The sequence below is a fragment of the Canis lupus genome, chromosome 6 (assembly GCF_011100685.1).
Source record: "Canis lupus familiaris isolate Mischka breed German Shepherd chromosome 6, alternate assembly UU_Cfam_GSD_1.0, whole genome shotgun sequence".
In the NCBI taxonomy this organism is placed as follows: domain Eukaryota; kingdom Metazoa; phylum Chordata; class Mammalia; order Carnivora; family Canidae; genus Canis; species Canis lupus.
This window is the reverse complement of record NC_049227.1, coordinates 23,631,811-23,644,016: the sequence shown is the minus strand read 5'-3', so window position 1 is coordinate 23,644,016 and position 12,206 is coordinate 23,631,811. Positions and strand designations below refer to the sequence as shown.

Sequence of the window (12,206 nt, the reverse complement as noted above, 5' to 3'; positions counted from 1 at the left end):
CCTCACAAGGGCAGGACACTGTGGCCTCTTTATCTCTCATCCCTAGTGCCAGGGCTGGGGCCATGCTCTGCACACCGTAGGTGCTTTATTCAGAATCAGGGAGGGGAGGGACACCTGGGTGGCTCAGCGGTTAAGCATCTGCCTTCAGCTCAGGGTGTGATCCCGGGGTCCTGGGATCGAGTCCCACATCAGGCTCCTTCCATGGAGCCTGCTTCTCCCCTCTGCCTTTGTTTCTGCCTCTCTCTCTCTCTCTCTCTCTCTCTCTCTCTCTGTCTCTCATAAGTATATAAAGTCTTAAAAAAAACAAAATTATTTAAAAAAAATAATCAAGGAGGAGATGGAGGAATGCTGAACTCACTTTGGGTGCCCTCTTGCTAAAGGATAACATTCATATAAAACATAAACCCCTGTGGGCCATTTTACAATAGTTATTAAAATAAAAAATACAGTTCCTATGGCATCTGGAGATAGCAGACCTCCAGAGAATCGTCCTCAGCCAAAGTGTTCCCACTGGAAGTAGTATAGGCATTTGGGGAGGGACAGTTCTTTATTGGGTGGGACTATCCCATATATTATAGGATATTCAGCATGTCTGCCCCCCACCCAATAAGTACTACTATTCTCCCCTGTTTTTTTTTTAAAGATTTATTTATTTATTTATTCATGATAGACAGAGAGAGAGAGGCAGAGACACAGGAGGAGGGAGAAGCAGGCTCCATGCCGGGAGCCCGACGTGGGACTCGATCCCGGGACTCCAGGATTGCGCCCTGGGCCAAAGGCAGGCGCTAAACCACTGAGCCACTTAGGGATCCCCTCTCCCCTGTTTTTATGGCAACCTAAAATGTTCCCTGCCATGTATTTGCAAAGCCCACACGAGGGGGTACCCACCTCAGTTTAGAACTGGTACAGAGGTATTTATATCAGCATCCAAATTTACATATGCAAAGATACTGTTTGTAATAAAGAAAAAATGGCAATAGCTCAAATGTGCTTATTTAAATTATGAACTATGGTCTTAAGAGAATACTGTATTTACATTAAAACAAAGATGATGTTTTCATGTGATTTGACTTGAAAACAGTGCCATGGTGTGTGTGTGTGTGTGTGTGTGTGTGTGTGTGTGTGTGTGTGTATTTGGGCGGGGGAGGAGGGAAGATCCATGAAAAGCCATAGGGCAATATGGACATAATTAGAATAAACAATGTTAGCTATTTTTACTTTTAAATACTGGTAAGTAAAAAAACAAATTGAAATACAATACAGTCCCACATTTATAAAAAAAAATTATATACACACATCTTAGCATCTACATAGCAAAAACTGATGGAGGAATTTGTACCCAAGAGTTAACAGTGATTCTCTCTGGGGGAGAGGGTGCCGTTATGGGAGACTTTATCCACGTTATATGTATTTTTGAACATTCAGGAATTTTGAACTACATATACATATTGTGTGCAGAAAAGGACTTGTAGAAGAAGAAAAATAAAACAAAACAGCCAGGTAACCTCCCCTCTGCCAAACAAATCAATAAATTGCCCCTCCTCAAAATTTCTATAAGGCATAGTTCAAAATTCTCACCGAGGATGGGAGCACTCGTGGTCCCCAGGGATCCTTCAAGTAGGCTCTGTTCACCCCACACTGCTCCTTGTTCCTAGAATAGGTTTCCCTTTTCACGCCTCTGCCTGCAACCTCTTTAAACCGATGTCTCAGTCTGGTCTGTTAAAATGATTGTCCTGGCTCCCTCAGGATGTGGTTTTAAGACACCCTGCCCTGGCTATCTCTTGTGCATCCCCTGGGGCATCTGTCATCCTCTGACTCAGCAGCGGCCTGCAAGGCTGGGAACTGATGGCTCTTCCCATCCCCTATACTTGTAGAATGACCAGTTATGGACCAGACGTGCCTCTCTTCATTGCCCACCGTCCTAGGTAACCGAAGGCCGGCTCTGTGTGGTTCCTGTTGCCTGTGGCAGCTTCAGAGGGGGACAGCAGCTCAGTTTTCCAAACCTCCCTCTCCCTGGTGCTCCTCCACAAAGCTCAAGTGTTTTTTTGTTTACTGTCGACATGGCAACCTGGGTGGTTCAACCAAAGTGGCCACCTCGAGTTCCTCCAAAGAGGCACCACCCTGGCAGGTACCAGGCATGTATTGTGAACAGTCCAGTTCTGTCACTATCAAGGCCTTCCTCCTAGTTCCCTGGGGAATAGTGGCAGAGTCCTTCACCGCTGTCTTGAATGTCAGACAGCCAAGCGAGGATGTTTATAGTTTACAATAATGTGGAAAAGTTGTAAAGTGCTTCTGCTCTGGAGTTAAATTCAAATGGTAGAATATAGAGTACAGTTATAGCTTTGTAAAATACACTCACACGTGCATGCACACACATACACACACAACCAAAAACCCGGTAAAGAAGTATATCAGTGCACCAAAAGGGATTGTCTTTGGACAGGATCTAGAACAATCATATTCCCTTTCTACTGCTCTGTCATTTTTTCATTGCCTAGAATGAGCATATATATGTTTTTAATTTTTAAAAAATTTTTTAATAAAACGGGAAATTTTATTTTTAAAAACTGTTTTCCTGGTCTGGGTGTATCTCGGGGATCATTCCGTATCAGCATATATAGATCACCTCTCCTTTCCTTCCTTCCTCTTTTATTTATTTTTTTAATTTTTAAAAAATATTTATTTATTGTCAGAGAGAGCACGCACAAGCATGGGGAGCAACAGAGGGAGAGGGAGAGGTAGGCTCCCCACTGAGCAGGGAACCCGATGTGGGGCTTGATCCCAGAACCCTGGGATCATGACCTGAGCCAAAGGCAGATGCTTAACTGACTGAGCCCCCCAGGCGCCCCTCTCACCATTTTTATTTTTATTTTTCTTTCTTTTTTTTTTTTTTCTTTTTTTTTAAAGTTTATTTAGAGAGAGGAGGGGAGTAAAGGGAGAGGGAGAGAATCCCAAGCAGACTCCTCACTGAGTGCAGAGCTGGACACAAGGCTCCATCTAACCATCCTGAGGTCATGACCTGAGCCACAATCAAGAGTCAGATACTTAACCAGCTGAGCCACTCAGACACCCCTCGCCTCTTGTATTTTCTCTTGTATTTTTAGAGTGAACTATATTCTGGCACATGATGTACATGAATTTTTTTAGCCAGCTCCCCTCTTGGGAGACACTTTGATTGTTTCCTCCTTTCTTTTCTTTACAGACAGTGCTGTAATAAATCTCCGTATATGTATATCTAAGCAGACTTTAAAATGCATATATATTTCATAATACTTAAATATGTACAGGGTAAAAATAATTTGAGTTATATCCAAGGAATAGTGATAAGTAAGCCTTACTCCTCTGATCCCTGTTTCCCTGGGGTATGTCCTTCCAGAATTGTTCCTTGCATATATAAGCATGTACATGTATATATGACCCTCCCTTTTTCTTCTTTTACGGAAATGTTAGTTGACTATTAAACCTGTTTTGCACTCTGGTGGCTGTCTTCCCATATTGGCACAGACGAGCTGCCATCAGCTAGCACTTACGTAACAGCCACCATGGGAAGGACGGGCACTGCTCTGCACACTTTGCTCATTTGAGCTATATAGCAGTCCTGTGAGGAAGGCTGTAGAGAGTAAACCTGATGCTCTGAGATCTTAATCGCTTGACCCTTCTTGTGACTGCAGCGTGCTGCAGCTTATTTTGTTGTATCTTGAGGGCTAAATATCGTCTGCATGCCCCATGTTGTATTGAACCCATCCCTCATGGACCTTGTATGAAGGTCGTTTCCAGTCCTTTGCTACAGACAGCTCTTCCATAAACATTTCTGTCCATATGTCCCTGTGCCCATGCAGGAGTACACCTGCCAGATAAATCCCCAGGGGTGGAATGGCTGGAGCCAGACATTTAGAACTTGGCTGGGCAGTGCCAACTACTCTTCAAAGAGGTTGCTACTACTTCCCATGCCCTTGTCCCTTGTCAGAAGATTTTGGTGATTATACTTAGATTTTCAGTCCACCAAGGGTGACTCTAACAGCTTGCTCAAAGGACAGCAATTACCCCAGAATGAGACTGAGATGCCAGTGTCTGATGACTCACTGGGAAGAGAGACATCCCTGTCCACCAGAGCCCCAGGAAGCCCCACCCTGGCGGCACTGGGCTTCTGTCCCTGCCCAGTGGCCACAGGAAGCTCTATGACTTGGGGCTCTGCCCACTGCTTTGGAAATGCAGAATCTGACAGGGAAGCTTAGGCATCTAGCATCCAGAAAGCTTTGGACCTCCAGAAGTTGAGGGCCTGCTGGGCAGATGAAGGAAAAAGAGGGTGACACTGGCAGTGGGCAGGAGGCCACCCGGTGACCTGGTATCTAAAAAACAAGAGGGGACACAAGCCCGACTGCAGGGACTCCTCTGTCTGAAGCCTGTGCATGTGCTAAAATGCTCAATTCCAAAGTGCCTGGGTAGCTCAGATGGTTAACCTTTGGCTCAGGTTATGATTTCTGGGTTCTGGGATGGAGCTTGAACAGCAGGGAGTCGGCTTCTCCCTCTCCACCTGCCCCTCCCCTACCTCATGCTCGCTCACTCGCTCTCTTTCATAAATAAAATATTAAAAATAAAATGCTCAAATCCTGTGTGGAAATATGCTAGGATACAGAGGCCCCCTTTTTAAATTTTACTTTGCAAATGTTTTTTAGCAGCTTCATTGCAATATAATTCGTCTAACATACAATTTACCCATTTAAAATGTCCAGTGCAGGGGCACCTGTGTAGCTCAGTCAGTTAAGCATCTGCTTTCAGATTGGGTTGTGATTCCAAGGTCCTGGGATCGAGCCCACGTGTCAGGCTCCCTGCTCAGTGGGGAGCCTGCTTCTCTTCCCTGCCTCCCACCTGTGCTCTCTCTCCCTATCTCTCTCTCAAATAAATAAAATCTTTAAAAATAAATAAAATATCCAGTGTAGCAGCTTTAAGTATATTTACACAATTATACATCCATATCACCACAATCAATTTTAGCCCTAATTTTAGCCCACAATCAATTTTCATTACCCTAAAAGGAAACCCCACACCTCTTAGCCACAGCACCCCCCATATATGGATCCATTTCACCCAGCTCATGGCAACCACTAATCTACTTTCAATCTCTATGGATTTGCCTGTTGTGGACATTTCATATAAATAGGATTATATAACGTGGGGTCTTTTACGTCTGGCTTCTTTCACTTAGTACAGTGTTTTCGAGGTTCATCCACACAGAAGCAAGTGTATTTCATTGCTGAATACTACCCCGTTGTATGGATGGACCACATTTTATTCATCAGTTGCACTGCATTTGGTTTGTTTCTCCCTTTTGGCTTTTGCAAATAATGATATACGAGTCATGTGGACACGTGTTCATTTCTCTTGGGTAGATACTTGGGAATGCATTGCTGGGTCATGTGGTCATACTTTCTGCTGGGTTCTCCTTTTGCAAAAGAGCAGGGGAGTGGGGCTTGATGGCCTTGGTCTGAGTTCTGGGTCTGCAGTTCCTGGTTGCTGCAGGTCTATAGGCAAGTTTCCACCTTGCTCTGTGAGCCTCAGAGGTGCAAGCTAGGAATCTGTCTCAGGAGGGGCTTCCCGGGGGCAAGGGCATTATGCCACCCTGGGGAGTGTTACTGCTTTACTGGTTATTTTTTAAAGATTTTATTTGCTTATTAGAGGGAGAGAGAGAATGCCTGTGCACATGCACATGTGGGGAGAGGGGTGGAGAGAGAGGGAGAAGCAGACTCCCACTGAGCAGGGAGCCCAATGTGGGGCTCGATCCCAGGATTGTGACCTGAACCGAAGGCAGATGCTTAACCGACTGAGCCACCCAGGTGCCACCACCTTTGCTGGTTATTATTTCCAACCTTCCCATCCTTCCCTCTCCAGCCGTGGCTCTGAACCCGACTGGGTGGAGGACACCAGAAACAACTACTCTTTTTGACTTCTTTAGGACTTTTAGCTGTGTTTCCTTGGCAATAATTTGTTCAGCTGCTTATAGAAGTAATCCGTGTTCCTTGCAGAAAACGATGAGAGTGTAGCTATAATTGCTATTCAGGTGCTAGTGTGTATTTAATTTCAGTCTTTTCTTTTTTTTTTTTTTTAAGATTTTATTTGTTTATTCATGAGAGACACAGAGAGAGAGAGAGAGAGGCAGAGACTAGGCAGAGGGAGAAGCAGGTCCATGCAGGAAGCCTGATGTGGGACTTGATCCTGGGACCCCAGGATCATACCCTGGGCTGAAGGCAGACTCTTAACCGCTGAGCCACCCAGGCATCCCTATTTCAGTCTTTTCTGTATTTCACTATAAATATAGACTTGACTAAATAGGGATTTTTATGACAATAATAAGATCATGTGTATTATATGCTCTTGGTAAGCACAGTTTTTCTTGGCAAACAAATGGTGCATATCTTTCCATATTAGTAAATGTGGATCTAGTTTATCTTTTTTCTTAATGGCTCCCCTTCAGCCCATTGTATGGCCATAGCACAGTCACTGTAAGGTTTGCTTCTTGTGGGGGATACTTAGGCACTTTCTAGTTTTTTGCTGCAGTAGTCAATGCTGAGTTTCATGGAAATTGCCTAAAACCTCTAGTTGCACGTGGTCCAGAGTGGGGCAGCCGCACAGCACTGTGGTCTCTTCCCTAGTGAACAAGGGAACTTCCCCAGTTCTTCCTGCTTCTTCTATGTGTCTTTGCGTATAGATTAACCCTTAGACTGTGAGCCAGGAGGGGCAAGCCAGGCTGACATAGAGCTACGAGTTTCTTAGAGTCTACAGAAAGAATGATGGGAGAAAACATTTTATAACATCCACTGGGAGAACAACAGCTGATATTTCAGGGAGATTGGAGGCAGCCTCCAGATTCTTCCCCACAGAAGATCGGAGGTCTTGATTGCTGTGTTGCTGGTAGTAAGAGTAGTGATATAAATACAGCGCCAATAGCAGTAACATCCTATGTTGCAAAGAAATGGCAAAGGCATGACCCGAACATCTGGCCTCACTTCTGGCATATTACAGGAAATTTGTTGTTACTATTATTACTATTTATGGATTTATTTTTATTTTGTACTCTCAGGCTTTGAAGAACCAAGGGTTTTTCTGTTCTCTAGGCAGGGTTATGATTTTCTTTTTGAGAGCCTCCCCTGGGTCTCCTGTTCTGTTTAAGATACCACACCAACAACTGAGTTTGGATCTTTATTATTTTTAAAGATTTTATTTATTTATTTGAGAGAGAGAGCATGAGTGGCGGTAAAGGGGTAGGGGCAGAAGGAGAGGGAGAAGCAGACTCCTCACTGAGCGTGGAGCCTGATGCGGGCTTGATCGCAGGACCTTGAGATCATGACTTGAGCTGAAACCAAGAGTTGGATCCTTAACCAGCTGAGCCACCCAGGTGTCCCACACCTTGATCTTTTTAATGGCTGATACTTCTATACCAAGTGTATGGAATCATCCCCTGTGGACAGGCAGGTTTTTGGCAATGCCTGAGTTTCGTCTGGCATTGTAAGCACAGACCCATCCTTGGGCTCCTCACCTGTGCACACCTGGGTTGGTGATCAGGATGACTGCGTCACAAGTCAGTGAAAGCACTGCCAGATGGCTGTCAAAGGTGACAGTACCAGCTTCCACTCCCCTCCATGTCTGGAAGTACCTACTTCTCAGGCTTCCATAAACACCTGTTTTAATTAACCTGTTGGGTAAAATAGAACACCAATGATTTGCAGCTCATTACAGGCCTGTTGAACTGTAATGAGCATTGCAACCTCAACGAGCCACTATTTCTGGGAGGGGGAAACAGGTCTACCCCAGGTGTAGGGGCAGGAATAAACTTGGCCACTAGTAGTCAAAACATTCTTCATTGTCTTTTGTAAACAAGGAAATGGAGATTCACACAGCCGTGGGTGGAAACCAAAGTCCAGGGAACAAATCTTCATCTAGGACCTTTTATATTGTGCTTTAAAAGAAGAGTTAGTTGCATTAAACCCATCAGTTGCCAACAAGGAGTAGCATGATTCTTTTCTGGGTTTGGGAAAAGTAATTTTGATCCTGTGAAACGCCACACCCTCAAATTCTTAAATACTTTTTTCCTTGATTGTTTTCAGTTGGAGCCACAGCCTCCAGCCAGGAGGTAATTTCTCTTGGTACTCCTCACTGAATGGGGGAGTCAGGGAGCGTTTGAGTCACTGGTTGAGAGAGTGCAGCTGGAGAGCCATGTGTCCTGCACAGAGCACCCATTTGGGCAGGCTCAGAACACTGCAGGTTCCTTGACAGGCTGGGGTCAGAGTCTGTCTCTGCTGTTCACAGCTGCCAGAATATGAGAGGAGACTGGTACTTTTTCATTTTTTTTTAAGCACAGAGATTCAGGAACTGTTTTAGTTATAAACATGTCTGTGGCAGGGAATAACAGGGAAAAATCAGTGACAAGCTTAAAGTCTAACAGTGGAGAACCATAGGTGAATGATGACATCAGTAATGACCTAGCTATTCCAGATAACTTGTAAATTCATGATGTCATGTTTGTGTTTAAAAATTTAAGTGTTGGGGATCCCTGGGTGGCTCAGCGGTTTAGCACCTGCCTTCGGCCCAGGGCGTGATCCTGGAGACCTGGGATCGAGTCCCACATTGGGCACCCTGCATGGAGCCTGCTTCTCCCTCAGCCTGTGTTTCTACCTCTCTCTCTCTGTCTCTCTGTGTGTGTCTCTCATGAATAAATAAATAAAATAATCTTTAATAAAATAAAATAAAAATAAAATAAAAATTTAAGTGTTGGGGGCGCCTGGGTGGCATAGTCGGTTGAGCACCTGTCTCTTGGTTTTGGCTCAGGTCATGATCCTTGGAGTCCTAGGATTCAGCCCTGTGCTGGGACCCTGGTCAGTGGGTGTCTGCTTGAAGATTCTCTCCCTCTGCCCCTCCCCACACTTGTACACATGCTCTCTCTCTCTCTCTTCCAAATAAAGAAATCTTAAAAAAAAAAAAAAAATTAAGTGATGTGTTCTCTGCCTGTTGGAGTGTCATTTAGGAGAAATTTTTTGGAGAACTCCAAATTTGTACATTTTAAATGTGATCCAGCAACTACACTTCCAAGAAATATGTCCTACCAAGATCTTGCACAATTGCATAAGGATTTGGGTACGAGGGTGTTCACTTTGGGACTGACTGCCTGTACTAGTAATTATCGGAGAGAATCCAAATAGCCATCAGCCCAAGGTTAGAGAAATACCATAAGGCACATTTATAATATTGTATGCCTTACAACTGCAGAAGGGAAATTGGGCCAATTGTATAGCCTTTCATATGACATAGAAAGACCTCCAAGGCCCAGTGTTCAGTGGGAAAAAGGAAGGTGCAGAACAGAATGGGAGGCTCTGGCCCGGTGCTATATTCCCGTGTGTTAACAAAGGCAGAGGGGCAGCCCGGGTGATTCAGTGGTTTAGCGCCGCCTTCGGGCCAGGGTGTGACCCTGGGGTCTTGGAATCGAGTCCCCCATCAGGGTCCCTGCAGGGAGCCTGCTTCTCTGCCTCTCTCTGTGTCTCTCATGAATAAATAAATAAAATCTTTAAAAAAAAAAAAAGGCAAAAGAACAGACTTCCAGGGTAGTCACATTAGCAGCTGTCAACTGTGGTTTTCAGAGCAATGGGTCAGAAAGTACTTCCACTTTCTACTTCACATTCTGTAGTGCCTGTGGCTTTTCTACAGTAAGCAGATCATATATTTGGAATCAGGAAAATAATCAAGATCACTATATAAAGTGATCCCATGGCCCACTCTCCCGAAGGGCTGTACAGTGTGATTCCAGTCTTTCAAAAAATGCGTAGGAAGAATCTGGAAAAGAACAAGTCCAAAGCATTGACGATCGTTGCTCTGGGTGGACGCTGTGTGGTGGATTTGAAATTTGTCTTCTCTATTTTTTGAGTGTTTTCATGAAGCATGAATTAGCTTACGAATTGGAAGAAAGAAATCCTGGGCTTTAATTTTAGATTTTGCAGAGATTGGAAAGCCTCAGTGAGGAAGCCCTAGCCCATGTGAACCATACTTGTCCATGTACTATGTGCATGTGTTTCTCAGAAAACTCAGTTGCTCTGCCTTTTCTCTTCTGGGCAGGATCCCAGCCATGAGGCTGAGGCTCAGGCCGGGGGCATGCTTGGGGTGCTGACCTGTCTGGGCCTGAGTCCGTGGGAAGCCTGCAGAGCTAGTCCTCGTGGCTGAGAGACACTGATGGAGGGTGAGAAGGTCTGGAATTGCTGGGTCTGCCATCCACAGTGTTCATCCCACCATCCAGCCCCCTCCCTGTGGTTCAGGCCTCTGGCCTGGAAAGGAATTGGGGCCTCACAGATTCTGCAAGTGGCTGCAGGGCAGAGGTTCTGATTCTTTAGGGAAAAGTCAGGAAGAGATTGCTACCGAATATGAGTGGAGGAGTGTTTGGAGGGGACAGGGAAAGATTCCACTTGGGATTTTATAATCAATAAAATGAGCTTTTTATTATTTTTAAAAATTTTTATTTATTGGAGAGAGAGAGAGGCAGAGACAGAGGGAGAAGCAGATCCCTCACTGAGCAGGAGCTGGACGCAGGACTCAAACCCAGGACCATGATCATGACCTGAGTCAAAGATAGCCATTCAACCGACTGAGCCACCCAGGTGCCCCTAAAATGAGCTTTTTATTTTATTTTTTAAATTTATTTTTAAAATATTTTATTTACTTATTCATGAGAGACCTACAGAGAGAGAGAGAGGCAGAGACATAGGCAGAGGGACAAGCAGGCTCCATGCGGGGAGCCCAATGTGGGACTTGATCCTGGGACTCCAGGACCACGCCCTGGGCTGAAGGCGGCGCTAAACCGTTGAGCCACCCGGGCTGCCCTAAAATGAGCTTTTTAAAATAAAAAATGGGCTTATGTCATGATACTGTTGAGAATCAGCCTTATCTCCATAATATACCTTGGTCATCTTTCCCACTGAGTACCCAGAAGCCCTGGTTCTCAATAGGTTTTCAAAGGTGGGAGGGTTATTTTTGATCACCACAATGATGCAAGGCCACTAAGGCATTGAGAAGGTAGAGGACATGGATGTTAAAAGCCTGAAATGGGCAGGGCAGTTCTGCACAAAGAATTTTCCTGCATCCCCAGGATCTTGGAATGTCTCATGGAAATCTGTTTCTAATCATCTGAGCCTAGAACTTAACATTATGTTAATGTAAAGGCAACACATCTTCAGCGTGGTTGGAAATATTCTGAGTTTAGGAGGGTTGTGTTGTCTACGATTTTCATTTAGGGTGATAAAATTGGGCATATTTATGGTTTATACAATATTTACAGGTGATGTTGGCTCTGATAGGGTCCATAATTCCTACTAATAGGATAATAAGCACAGTTGTTTGGAAGGGCTCTTTAGCATTTTAAGTGGATATAATCAAAATGTATTTAGCCAGTCCCCACAGATGGACATTTGGGTTGAATTCAGTTTTGCACACAACAACACCTTTTATATATATATGTTTGCAGATTTGTGTTTGTACTTCTCTAGGACACTTTTCTAGATGTCAGATTGCTGGGTCAGAATAAAAGAATTCACATTTTTCATCTCAGTACATTGCCAGGTTGCCTTTGGAGGAGTTTTAGACCCATTGACCCTATGCGAGGGCATCCATCTCCCGGTGTCCTGACCAGCACTAGTTATTAACGGTCATTAAATTGTTTGCTAGTCTAGGAGTACCTGGGTGGCTCAGTCAGTTATGCATTCAACTCTTGATTTCAGCTCAGGTCATGATCTCAGGGTCCTGGGATGGAGGCTAGAGTTGAACTCCCTGCTAGTTGGGGCATCTGCTTGCGATTCTCTCCCTCTCCCTGTCCCAACCCCCACTCTTGCTCACGCTTGTACATTCATGCTCTCTCTCTCTCCCCCCATAATAATAATAAAAAAATATTTAAAATGTTTGCCAGTCCAAACAAGGTGGGATAAGGGGTTGGTCTCTTATTTTTATTTTCAACTTTTTGTTTACAGGTGAAATGGTGTGTGCTTTCCTGTGTGAATTATGTTTCTTTGGTTTCATAGTTAATTAAGATTTGTCACTTCTGCCCATGGGACGGCTGTGCCCACGTGAGAACAAATAGCCTTTGGGGAACTTTGTTCTTGAAAGGATAATAGATGGGAATATTTCTCTCTCTGATGTTGTCTGTCTCCCCAGAGCTGGGAGACGCTTGGGAAATC

General features: G+C 44.5%; 1 protein-coding gene across 7 annotated transcripts in view; it reads left to right on the top strand.

Annotated features, from left to right (window-relative positions):
* Window positions 1-12,206, top strand: part of EEF2K (eukaryotic elongation factor 2 kinase) — a 65,421-nt gene that overhangs the window by 21,703 nt on the left and 31,512 nt on the right. The window lies entirely within an intron of this gene.